Genomic DNA, 13,431 nt, shown 5'->3' with positions numbered 1-13,431 from the left:
TATCGAATAAATAAACTGTTAAAATCTACAGCTACATTACTTCCACTCTGTATAGGATTCAAACCTTCTAAATATATAACCTTTTATCCGGTTCCAAAGGGAAAAATATTTCAGAGAGAGGAACGCTCAGGATATATCAGTAGTTCTATGAAATGTAATTTGATTTATTATGTCGTGTCAATATACATAAATAATGTAATAATATATACTGCTTTTCGAGTCTCTGTTTCTGTAATATGAGACTCAACAAGAAAATAATGATAAGATGCTAAATTTTCAGCTGCGATATCCTTCATTGTGCCCAAAGTATATTATTTATTCTGAGTTCTTGCAATGAATACATATAATTTCGCTAACTTATGAATTATTCGCTTTATTGACGAGCTGTGTTTTTTAATTATTTCGATTAGATGAAGTGTCACGTTTGTGTCATCATATCGCGTCGTATGCAGTGGCGAATCATCCATGAAGGATATGAGAATGATCCTACAGTTTAATTTCGCGCGTCTGAGGATAGAAAACATTTTAATTACAGATTTTGATTTTCATTGCGTCCCGACGTATTAATTTCCTTTAAGCTTCCACTTTCTGTCATGAGTTGTTACCACTGCACAGCTCAGAAATAATTTCCGAGGAACCATCCAAATATCTTGCAGCATACGGTATCTCTAGCAGTGAAGTTAGTGGACAGGGGAGGGTGCGGAGGGTGGGGTACGGCTTGAGTTTAGCCGCGTTTGAGGATATGACCGCATATCCTAAAACTACAACCCTTCTTTCTGGGTGGTGGAGATCCTGTCATAGACTACAATAAGAATTTTCAAGTACCCTTATAGCCTTCTTAAATGCAGTTCATTGGTCATTTTAAAAGAATAGAATAAACGAAAGAATAAATCATTTAAAATGATATAATATAAAAACAAAATGAATAAAAAGCAAAATTACATAAAATAAATAAAATAAGCTATAATAAATACGAGAATTAACAGGAATTTCAGATGACAGGACAGCCGAAAGAATATCTGAAGTTGTATTTCTGCAATGCTTGGGAAAAGTGGCGTAAGTCAGTTTCCACAAACATTTTTTATTAATTTATTGACAACTTACGGAACATCTACTCGCTTGGGAAAAGAGACATAAGTATTTCTCCCATTAAAATAATTCATACAGAAGAAAATCAAATCGACATAAACCAGTGTGAAGACAGTTTTTTTTCCTTCTCCTGTAAAATTGACATTTTTGACTTGTCGCTTTTCCCGAGCACTACAGATTTGATCGTTTAGAAGAATTTAACTGTAGCAAGAAATTAATTGCGCAAACGTACGACGGAGCATCGGTAAATATCGGCCAGTACAATGGCTTAGGAGCCATATTCGCAACAAAAAAGGGGAGGAGAATCGAACTTCACTATTTTTAATAAATTGCCAGTTCAAGAATGGTGAGTCAAAGACTAACATAGACGTACTTGTATTGATTTTGCATGCTCTATTATTATTATTATTATTATTATTATTATTATTATTATTATTATTATTATTGTTATTATCATTATTATTAATATTAGTTTCTGTCTTGGTCGTCAGTCGTCAATCTCATATCCTACATACAAAAAATATCACGAGTCGCCACTGGTCGCATGCTATATATTCTCCTTGTATAATGAAGTACTTACGTGCATTTCAAGAAGTACTTTGTTTACACATCCATAAGCAGTCGCGGATGAACGAAAATATGTCCGCGAGGTCGCAGCATTTCTCCCCGGCAGCAGACCGCGATTTCCCCGCTAACGTCTTAACTCCTAGCGCGAGGCTGCTGAAGAAGATTGTGCCACCCTTCAGTTTGAGACCGTATTGAATAACGATTGAGTGTACATAGATTTATCAATGTTTTCATCAAAGTGTTGTCCAGTGGCGGTGTCTTATGGTTGAAGTCTTGTTGACATCAGCTTCAGTCGTGATCGTTAACAAATTGCAGCCACCGGCATAGTCCAGGCGGTAGCGCGTTTGGTTAGCAGAATGTTAGTCCATTACCTTTTCGTCCATTTGTAATTTGGTCCTAATTTTACGTTTGTCCAGTTATATGTTTGTCCTGCATCAAATTTTGTCCACAAATCTTCCGTCCATGTCATTTTAGTATTATGTGAAATTTCGTCTTACATATATTTTGTCCTTACTTGATTTAATCCAAATTTATTTACTTGAAATTTTCGTAGTTGTGTTTATTACAAAAAAAAGAATCACTGAAATAAAACATGGGATTTATTTTCAGTTATTTCAAAGAACAAAGGTCATGCATCCATTGCAGCTGTTTCTCAGAAAGTGTAATTTCCGTCTTTAATTTCCATCTTCGGGGTTCTGCGGGTTTGCTGTGTAATTTCATTACAGGTTGACCGATTCTCACATCGCCAATATATCCCGGTTCGATTCTTATTATAAGAGTGGTGTTGATAACAGTAGCCGTCTTTTATGATCAATGGTTTGTTCCTTTTTGAAGTAAGTACTTTGGGATCCATACCTGCTAATTTTAAGTAAAACTAATGTATGCATTTCCCTAGCAACACCTGTCTATTTTTGAGTTCTCCATTATTTGGAATTATATTGTTGGCATCTGTTTAAAATGTGCTTCTAGTATCTGAATATCCAAAATCAATCACAATTGGACAATATGTATATTGGACTAAATCTTCATGGGCTAAAATATTTCTGGATGAAATTTAATCTTTGACGAAAATGCTATGGAATAATTCCACTGGTCTTAAATGTGTTGATCATAGAAATTTGGAGGAAATGTTGTATTGGACCCTAGATCATACACGTAACAGATAGCTCATCGCTATGTTAAAATCGGCAGCACTTTGAAGAGAAGAACCGCCAGGATCGCCACCCGTCCGCCGTAAACGAACACGAGATGGCAGTACAGTCGCTAATGCAATTCAAAAGGGAATTATGACGTGACTCCTTATGTAACAACTAGATGGCAGCATAGTAAACCTAACAAATGTTGTTACCGTCAAAGCCTATAAGGCCGAGCTATCTGGGTATATACGATCTAGGATTGGACGAAAATGTTTGGACAAACATTTCTGAAAGCGCGCGTTTACCTGCTGTTCCCGGAGTTGCATTCGGGCGTAGGTTCGATTCCCACTTTGGTTGATTACCTGGTTGGACAATAGCACTTTATTGCATTCGAAAAGACCGATTTGAAACTTGATGACAGTTTGGTCTTCACCAATTTGAAGATCATGTCACTCATATCGCATGGCATTGTTCTCCTCCCTTGTTAAATAGTTACATGCGTTTTGAATGAATTTAGCTGCCTGTATACTTATGGGTTTACAACGTCAAATTGGTGACACACAACGTTCATTTTCAACATCACTGTCAGTATTTCGAGACACAGATTCCCAAGAACTCCGCATGATAACAACTGGTTTACATTTTAACCAGGACGAATAGAAGAAATAGTGTACGCACTCCTATGCTTTCTCATTGTCGGTGGCGGACCTGACAACTAGTGGCGCTTCGATCGCTAGGAGCCATCTGTTGTCTGAAGTGAGACACCGAAAATATATTTCTCGCGCGTTTAATGGTGAAAGTTTCGAAGGGTTGTTAATATGATTCGTTGTTGAGAGTTACGTAGATGTCTTCAATTTGTTGTGCTCTGAATTAACCAGTGACAAGAGAATATTGTATGGTGGTTTGCAAAACAATTACAAAAATTCCGTACTATTTTGTTCCGAGTTGTAGCTCGGAATACAGTAGAAATAGTGTAACAAGTAATTTCTTTTTATCTCCCAAAGAAAAAAAAATGAGTTTGGGAAATGGGTCAGAGCGATTTCGCGGAAAAATAGGCAGCTTTCGGTAAATAACCGATCAGACTGTTTTAATATAAAAAGTCATAAGACAGCAATACCGCGAGTGTTTTGAAAATTACAACCAGGAACTCTACCTCACATTTTCCCTAATTTACCGAAATGATTATATATATGAAAATAAACGTTGCGGAGCGGTAATATTCGATGAGGTCAAACTCAGGGAAGAAATTCAATTTAATAATTATTCCCTTAAAATGGACGTATTTGTTGATTTCGGAGATCTCACGACTGATATCCAAAAGAATCAATTAGCAAATCATGCATTAGTATTTATGTTTATGCCATTTATGCAAGAATGGATTCAACCAATTGCTATTTACGCTAGTAGAAACGCTACTCCAGGTGACATTCTCGCTAAAATTCTTATACAAGTTATACTACAATTAGAAGCAGTTGAGACTAGAGTAGTCGGTTTCATTTGTGATGGCAGTCAAACAAATAGAAAGGCCTGGAAGTCTTATAAATCAGTGGAAGAAATTTTCAGATTTATACTAGATTCCTAATTCGTTCGACGATAAAAAACAAAGATACAGGCATTCTCAGATATTGTGCACATACTGAAATGCATATGAAATTATTTCCATGATAAAACTGAACTCTCTTGCAAAGAGAAAAATATCAATTTTAGTTTTTATAGGAGAATTTTTAAGGAAGACTTACCTGGATGTGCGGGTCTTAGGGTTTGTCCCAAGTTGACAACAGCTCATTTAGATCTCTCGTCCTTTGAGAGAATGGATGCCAGACTCGCTTTCCAACTCTTCAGCAACAGTGTCGGCAAAGGCCTCAAATCTTATCGGAAAGTAGGGTCATCGGGTTTCGAAGGCAGTGAGGGCACTGAAGTATTTACAAAGCATTTAAACTGTATTTCCGGCGCATTAAATTCACACATTTCTGCTAAGGTTCTTTATAAAGACTCTTCTGATCACAAATTCCTTACTGATTTTCTTCAGTGTCTCACAACTACAACCAACACATTTGCGTCTGCTAAAACAATGCTTAGTAGTAACCTCGCAGATTACCTTAGAAATGAGCGAATCGTTTTGGAGCAAAGGATACAAATATATCCTAGCAGGGAAACTCGCCCAAGACCCCTTGGAACGTCACTTCGGAATTTTGTCTTCACTCAGTTCAGATGACCATTCTTCGACGATAAATTTCTTCCTTACTTACTTACTTACTTACTTACTTACTTACTTACTTACTTACTGGCTTTTAAGGAACCCGGAGGTTCATTGCCGCCCTCACTTAAACCCGCCATTGGTCCCCATCCTGAGCAAGATTAATCCAGTCTCTATAATCATATCCCATCTCCCTCAAATCCATTCTAATATTATCTTCCCATCTACGTCTCGGCCTCCCCAAAGGTCTTTTCCCCTCTGGCCTCCCAACTAACACTCTATATGCATTTCTGGATTCGCCCATACGTGCTACATGCCCTGTCCATCTCAAACGTCTGGATTTAATGTTCCTAATTATGTCAGGTGAAGGATATAATGCGTGCAGCTCTGCGTTGTGTAACTTTCTCCATTCTCCTGTAATTTCATCCCTCTTAGCCCCAAATATTTTCCTAAGAACCTTATTCTCAAAAACCTTCAATCTCTGTTCCTTTCTCAAAGTGAGAGTCCAAGTTTCACAGCCATACAGAACAACTGCTAATATAACTGTTTTATAAATTCTAACTTTCAGATTTGTTGACAGCAGACTGGATGATAAAAGCTTCTCAACCGAATAATAACAGGCATTTCCCATATTTATTCTGTGTTTAATTTCCTCCCGAGTGTCATTTATATTTGTTACTGTTGCTCCAAGATATTTGAATTTTTCCACCTCTTCGAAGGATAAATCTCCAACCTTTATGGTTCCATTTCGTACAATATTCTGATCACGAGACATAATCATATACTTAGTCAGTTTTGTAATTTTGTGATAGATTTCTTCCACATGTATTTACTACGAAGCAGATCCTTAACATTGCTGGAAACTCTGATGAACCACTCACATCGTTTGTGAATCAAATGCGAAACATTAGCGCGAAATGTGGAATTACGCGACAAGACATTTAAGAAGTCTGTAGAAACTTGTATAAAAAAATGTTATTCATGAAAAAATACGTGGTCAAGACTGGGAAAGTGCTGTGCCCGAGTTGGTGAATACCACTCCTGCTGCGTTGATTGACAGATGTTTAGTGTATTATGTGGCCGGTTATGTCGTAAATTATTCCTCTAATTTTATTGCGTGTACTCTCTGTGCCCTTCGACAGGAATGTAATTGGTCTAAACATAGTGCAGCTCTCACCCAAATCAAAGACTACGGATCAGGTAGGAACGTCAGTTTTTTAACCCATCCCTCCCAAGCTGTGTATGACGTACTTATTCAAACAGAATTGAAAATTAAAGAATCTAATCTAAAATTAAAGAAGCTAATCTTAGCTCAGCAAGTGCAATGTGGATGACATCTTCTATTTTGACACCATTGACGCTCTTTCGATCCAGTCTTCGGAAGCAGGTTGATGCAGAGGACACATCATGGTTATTATTACTAAATTAGTCTATTACTGCGTAAAGTGCTGATTCTTCTCCAGGACAAAGTAAATCCGAAGAAAAATTACAAGCTCGTAAATCCGTCAAGTCATCTCGCAAACTCTCGAAGGTAGCAGGCAACTAATCCGTGTGAATAATTTAATTAATTTATAGGCACGAAAAATATCATTCACCTCTTTATTTACTAATATTTTGTAGGTTTTTTCTGTCCCTGAATTCGCAGCTTGTTACGAAAATATTATTTAAATGCTGAACTTATAATATTGCTTTTACAACGTTTCAGATCCCATTGTATTTTCTGTTAAAAACGTTCATAATAGTATTACCTGATAGAAGACTATTATTTGTGAATAAGCGACTATAAAGGTATTTCTTAAGTTACGAATAGCCGGGTTAAATGGAAGAAATTTGCTTTTAAAAAGGACTACATTCAGCGTAACAAGTACTGTGAACTCCTTCCGAGTCAGGCTCATAGCAGTAACAACGCCGCGTTGCGGCGGATCCGTGTAAACTCACAGAGTGCGTACACTATTTCTTCTATTCGTCCTGTTTTAACTAATCCCAACACCTAGGGTAATTTATTTATTTATTTATTTATTTGTTTGTTTGTTTATTTGTCTGTCTGTCTGTCTATCTATCTATTTTTCTACTAATTGTAACATAAAATATAATATAAACAGAAAATCTTTAGCTCGCCCCTGAAAGAGTAGAACTCGTGCTCAGGGGCGAATTCCTGAATTGAAATTAAGATATACATAATACAATTTGTCTTATGTCTACAACGCAATAAGAATATATAAATTTAAATTCACAATTTTTCAATTTTTATAAAATCCATACATAACTTTTTAAATTTAATACTAGAACTATTAGAATTGAAAATATTAGGACATTTAAATATAAATTTGCCATATATTTTTGGGCCTAAATGACTACTATGGTTAAATACTGCAGCAGTGTTGCATTTGGTTCAAACAATCTTAAAGAATTCATACCTTTTGTTTCATAACTATGAGAATACAATACAAAATTATTTCGATTTTTATGAATGAATTTTATTAATAGACTTACAATATAATAAATTTATCTTAATTTAAGAACATTAAAGTCTAGAAACAATTTTTGAGATGGAAAATCGATAGGTTTATATAGGCTATATTTGTGTACTATGTAACAGAATGTAATCTAGTAACAGAATTGTCGTCGTATTGGCCTGCTGCTTGGTTAACTTAGATCTGGCTTCCAGACATTTTAATTTTGTTCAAATGATACGCGCTGTAAATGGATACTAAATGGCTGGGAAAAGATTTTATATGAGGAAGGAAAGTCATCTCTAGTATGACGACGTCTGTGTTGCATTAGAAAGAACAGACCTTCGTTTTGTTAAAGAATACTTGTGTGGTTTTAGAAAATGCCGAAGTAGTTGTTTCACAAAATTGCTAGATTCCTCTTAACGATAAGGCATCGAATCTTATCTCCAATAGAAATGCTGTAGTTTTAGAATTGATGATTATCCTCTGGGAGTGGAATGAAGGCAAGGTGCTCGCAGGCAATCAAAAGTAGCGGATTAAGGTTTGAAAATCAGACGTTCCCACCCTATCTGCTCCCGACCACGGCCTCCTAAACGTTCGCAATCACGACATCTACAGCTTACTGCAGACGGTTGTTGATGCAGAGCTAATGACGACGGGGCGGTAGAGGACCTCATTATGATTGTAACGGAGACTTTCCTCTCAAAGTCACTAGTTTTTCAATGCACCGTAATCCTTTCATTGGGAAGGTATATTAGTGACCAACGCTGCGTTCTGTTGTAATTTTTATCCATTGCCAATAGTTACCTTGATAGTAGCTCAGGAATAATTAATAATATACAAAATATCTCACCGAAGTGACAAAGTCTTGAAGTAAACTGATGCATATCGTCTAAGACTGCGATGCGATGGCAAGAAGATGTCGGGGTTTAGCGGTGATTGTGTACGGAAAGCCCGGAAGAAAGGTCTTGTGTATTTAATGGTTCAACATTTATGCATACAACCCCAACAATAGGGGTGATATGAGTAGGAAAGTTTTTTCGTAGAGTTCTAGCCGCAGATATACCACTGACACGACACAGGTTGTTCATAAGTGTCACCAGATAACGCAGAAGAACCACAAATAGCACCTGGATACAATTTTGATCAGTGGTGACCAACTCAGCTGCTGTTGCGAAGCAGAATGTGGACTCGCGTGCAAGAAACAGCAACGTTGGCATTGTGTTATACGAAAATTTCATCCAATGAACAATATGCCATTATGACATTAAAATTATTCCTAAAAGACGAGATCGGTTTTCCTCAAAATGCCCTCCCACTCGTATTGCTGAAATGCCAGTTCTTACTTTCTTAATATTTTGCGCAAACCTCACCGTTCATTCAGGCTGATCACGGAGGAATCTTTTGATCCAATCAGAGGCTGGAGTATTGTTTTTGAATTTAGGCACGCTTACAACTTTGCGTTGCAGATAATATCACACAGTCATTCTGAAATCAGTTTCATCCACAGAAAACCCAAACCCTGATAACTTGATAAGATTGTCAACAAATGATTGCTCCTCTCTATCGTTGAAAATCTTTTGGCTCCCGGTGTTTTTGTGTGCCTGTTTTTCAGTTTAGTCTTCAAAGTTGTAATAGGAATTATCTTAATCGCTTCTTTAAGACATCATCTACAGCTTTCTTCAAAGTTTCTTCATTGTAGCTTTTGTAGGACCGGATACCTTCTGGGGACACATACACGTGCATGGGATGATTGATCAGTACGTACCTAGACCTACCTATATGAAAACAAAAGCAAGTACCAGTATTTGTTACTATTCATGTTTGTGTATACAGTAAATTCAAATCAAAAATACCTAAATACATTTTCAGTACAAAACATGAGCAAACGTTGATGAGACAAAATCACCTCAAATCGCTGTTAGAAACGCCACATGTCCCTAAACTTAACAATATAATCTAAAATGTTGGTTCAATAATTGTAACTTTCATTGTTGTTTCAAGTATACATATTAAGGAATAAATGCTTACCAGTTTACTGAAGTAAGTTCAGTCATCTGTTGCAATAGAAAGTTTGCTGTACAAGAAATTCACTGAAAAATGTAAACAGCTTCAGTACAACCAACTGTGGAACCACAAAGTCCAATCTGATATTTCCATATTGATACTAGTTCTGTCATATCATATAGGGAAACTCGGCTAATTCCGCAGTACGGGTAATTCCGCAGTAGTGCATATATGATTTTACTGCGGATTTACAACAGCATGAACGTAAGTTTTGAGAGACTGTCAACAGGAAGCATGTCCTCTGCAGTGCTATAGAAAAAATCAAGGATATTGGTCGACACCTCTGTCAGCAATACAGTGAAACATCGAAAGTTGGCTGTTTTTCGTGTTTTGCTACACAGTTGTGAAGGAAGTGAGCATTGTTACATATAAATTGTTCCTTTTATGTTACTTTCATAATGTATTTCATAATTGAAGAGTCCACTGCAAGAATGATGGATGTCATGTTCTTGTCTAAAATGAACCAAGACTGCAAATTCATAGCTTAAAACATATAGAATGTACATAGAGAGTTATATGGCATTAACACTGATAGTCATTGTCCAGTAATGATCGGAAAATCACAGTTACGCTTTGAGCGCTAAGCATTTCAAACTTTCAATTGCTTCTCCTGAAAAATGTATTCCAAATGACATCCATCATTCTTGCAGTGGACTCTTCAATTATTTACGACTGCGGAATTAGCCAAGTCCTATTGCGGGTTTATCCGCACTGTTGCGGGATTACCAGAGTTGTTCTTTTTCAACTGTAAAGTTTGTACAACTAAATATATTTGCATTTTAATACGTCTCTTTATCTCATTTGATAATGAAAGGTTTCGTCCATGTCTACATACCTTGATAACATTTTTCAATAAACATTTTGTTAAAAATATGATAGATTTACTTCTTAATATTGCGGAGTTAGCCGAGTCTCCCCTATCGGAATCAGGCATTAGTAACCTGTTTCATTGGAACAAATGGGAGATAGCGCCACTTTTATTTTTTTCTGTGATATGAGACAAAGTCACCCCAGCTGACGGTACTTCATATAATTTTGGGCCAAATGAGAAGAAACTTCATACGGGGGTTATTTATGTGCAGGATGTTACGTGTTCCAATTTTCAAAGATCTAATTCAAACGGTTAAGAGAATTCAAATTTCAGCACAGTGTAATTTATCCTTAAATCACTTTGATGCGCAACGACTCAGAAATTGATATCTGAAGTTAGGAATTTACCTTGCTTGGTCGCTGGCGAAAAGCGTCGTCCTCCACGACCAGGGTGGCAAGAAGTTTGCAAGAAGGCGCGGCGGATACGACGACCGCCTCAGCGTTTATTGGTCATCTGGAACGACCGAAGTCACAGGAAGCGTCTGCAGATTAACAAAGCTGACAGGAACTGGCGTCGCGGCCGGGGCCATAACCCCGACCTGCCTCTTTGATTTGCCGAACAAAGTGGCTGGCAATTAACTCCTTCCGCAATCTCCCGGCCTGTGACTGTTACGACACCCTCTGTCCCCGACTCTCTTCCTCCGCCATTTCATACACATTTAATTAACACTTGTGGCGCATTCCCTTCCCAATTTAACTCGAAAGTAGACAATGGGCTTGCATTAGACTAAGTTACGTCTTCTAGGCAATACGGAACGAAGATGTGGCCCTTCCTCCGCGGGGTGCGGGGTCCTTGGGGTCTCGGGTCGATTGTGCCGGCTTCCTTGAGTCGACTAGGCCGAGAAAATTGCCCGTGCGCGATATTCAACTTGCCGGTGGAGAATTTCCTCTTCGAAAAATTATGTCACGAGTTCCCTAGATGAACACGTACATAATAGGGGAATTGTGTTGGAGAGAAACTACCTAGCTATAAACGCGAGAAACAAGTATTAAGGAACTTGAGTGAAAACATTAAACCGGTGACGTAGCTGCTACGAATCTCAAATTCGCATATCCGTAACTATTTGCATTGTCTGTTATGTTGAAAATAAATTCGTTTCCCGAATTAGGCAATTGTTACGAGGTTAGATGTTTTCGCCAGCGTTAGTTGTGACGTACTTTCCAGCTATTTAAAAAGTGTTGGGAAGAGAATATCTCCAAAGTTTTTGTACCCCTGCACAAAAATATTTTATAATCATTCAAAAATCAATTTAGAGACTTTCATAATAATGCACATTTTCAACATCTCTGAAAATGAAAGCGTTGCTTTCGGAATGGCTTTGAGTACAGCAATTTCTAATTTGTGTAAGCCTATTTATTATAATTATTAGTGAAACAATTTAGTCGGGAATTATGCACATGAAATACATAACGGAAATCACTAGACGATTTTGTTTATAAAAAATAACAATTTATGCTGCACTGAAAATCAGTACCACATATTTTTCCCTTTGAATATTTATTTACGTAAAATGTAGTGTCTACTTGAACGTTATACACTACAGTATCTTTCCGAAAGTGACTATTCCTAGAGAAATTTGTTATTGCATACAGAATTCTGTTTCCATTGGAAAACTTCATTCATAATGGCTCTAGCACTTTGGGATATCTCTGCTAATTGTTATGTTATAACCCTAGACGTTGCGGAACGGGCTTTTATCTTCTGAAAATGTAAAGCACTATATACAGAATTATATACGGAATTGTAAAATATTTCAGACAAAAAACTTAGGTTTTAAAAACATATACACGAATTAGTTTTTAATTAATTTCGATAAACCAGGATACAAATTGTGCCATCTCCTGAGATGTCTACATCTCCTTCACTGTCAGATTTCAGACTTCACCAATATTCACACCTGCAACCAAAAAAAAAAAAAACGCATTTCAACAATCCAACAAAATTTCCATAAAAACTTTGACAGTTTCTGATTAACATGCTGAAAACCACATCCTGATATCGTGTCTCAATAATTTGTTATTTATATCTGAAGTTGTAAAGGTTTCATGTGGACACTCTGTATTTCGCTTCAAAATTAACTAAATGTCCATTATCTAATGGAACATTTCTTGGTAAATATCGTCACGATTAGCTAAGTCATATGAAGGAATATAACTATTTATTTATTTATTTTAATTATTTAATTAATTTATATTTTTAATTAATTTATTTAATTTATTTAATTTATTTACTTTTTAATTTATTTACTTTTTTAATTCATTTACGTTTTTAATTTATTTACCTTTTAAATTTATTTACTTATTTTATTTATTTATTTATTTATTTATTTATTTATGTATTTATTTATTTATTCATTTACTTTATTTATTTATTTAATTTAATTAATTAATTAAATTAACTTTCAAAATTTATTTACATTTTAATTAATTAATTTTATTTATTTATTTATTTATTTATTTATTTATTTATTTATTTTATTGCTAGTAAGCTCGAAATGAATACAAGTTAATACAATGTAAGATAAACTAGCCCATTCCTGAGTTTCATATAAAATTTTTCTGAGCGTATGAATTAATGCTACTTTCTTCAACCACCCCAATTACAACGGTATAATATAATATGTGTATGTGTCTAATTCTCTAAAATTCATAGTCTTTTTCATTATTCTGTTGTATTTCTTTAGTACTTCGGAAATTTGTTCTATATAAATGTGTAAGAGATTTCGTCACTTCATGTCTGTATAAACGTTGAAGATAATTGAAGGGTTCAGAGCCATAGTGGGCCAAGCGCCACTTATTAAAAACGGGGAAAGCAAGGGTTAAAGTTAAGTGAATACCATAGTTTAATGAAGATTGACATATCATTTAGTTTTAATATGTATACTTTATATTACTTGCTATATGTTTCCATTTATTGGGGATAATCAGTGTGGTTTTAGGCGTAATAGATCAACTATTGACCAGATATTTTGTATTCGACAGATAATGGAGAAAAAATGGGAGTATAAGGGTACAGTGCATCAGTTATTCATACATTTCAAAAAGGCATATG

At 35.9% G+C, this 13,431-nt stretch overlaps 1 protein-coding gene across 8 annotated transcripts in view; it reads left to right on the top strand.

Annotated features, from left to right (window-relative positions):
- FoxP (forkhead box P) overlaps positions 1–13,431 on the top strand; it is a 965,968-nt gene that overhangs the window by 614,365 nt on the left and 338,172 nt on the right. The gene's annotated exons all lie outside the window — the stretch shown is intronic.

The sequence above is a fragment of the Periplaneta americana genome, chromosome 10, assembly GCF_040183065.1.
Source record: "Periplaneta americana isolate PAMFEO1 chromosome 10, P.americana_PAMFEO1_priV1, whole genome shotgun sequence".
Taxonomy (NCBI): Eukaryota; Metazoa; Arthropoda; class Insecta; order Blattodea; family Blattidae; genus Periplaneta; species Periplaneta americana.
Note: the sequence above shows the minus strand (reverse complement) of the source record. Positions and strands in the feature narration are given on the sequence as shown.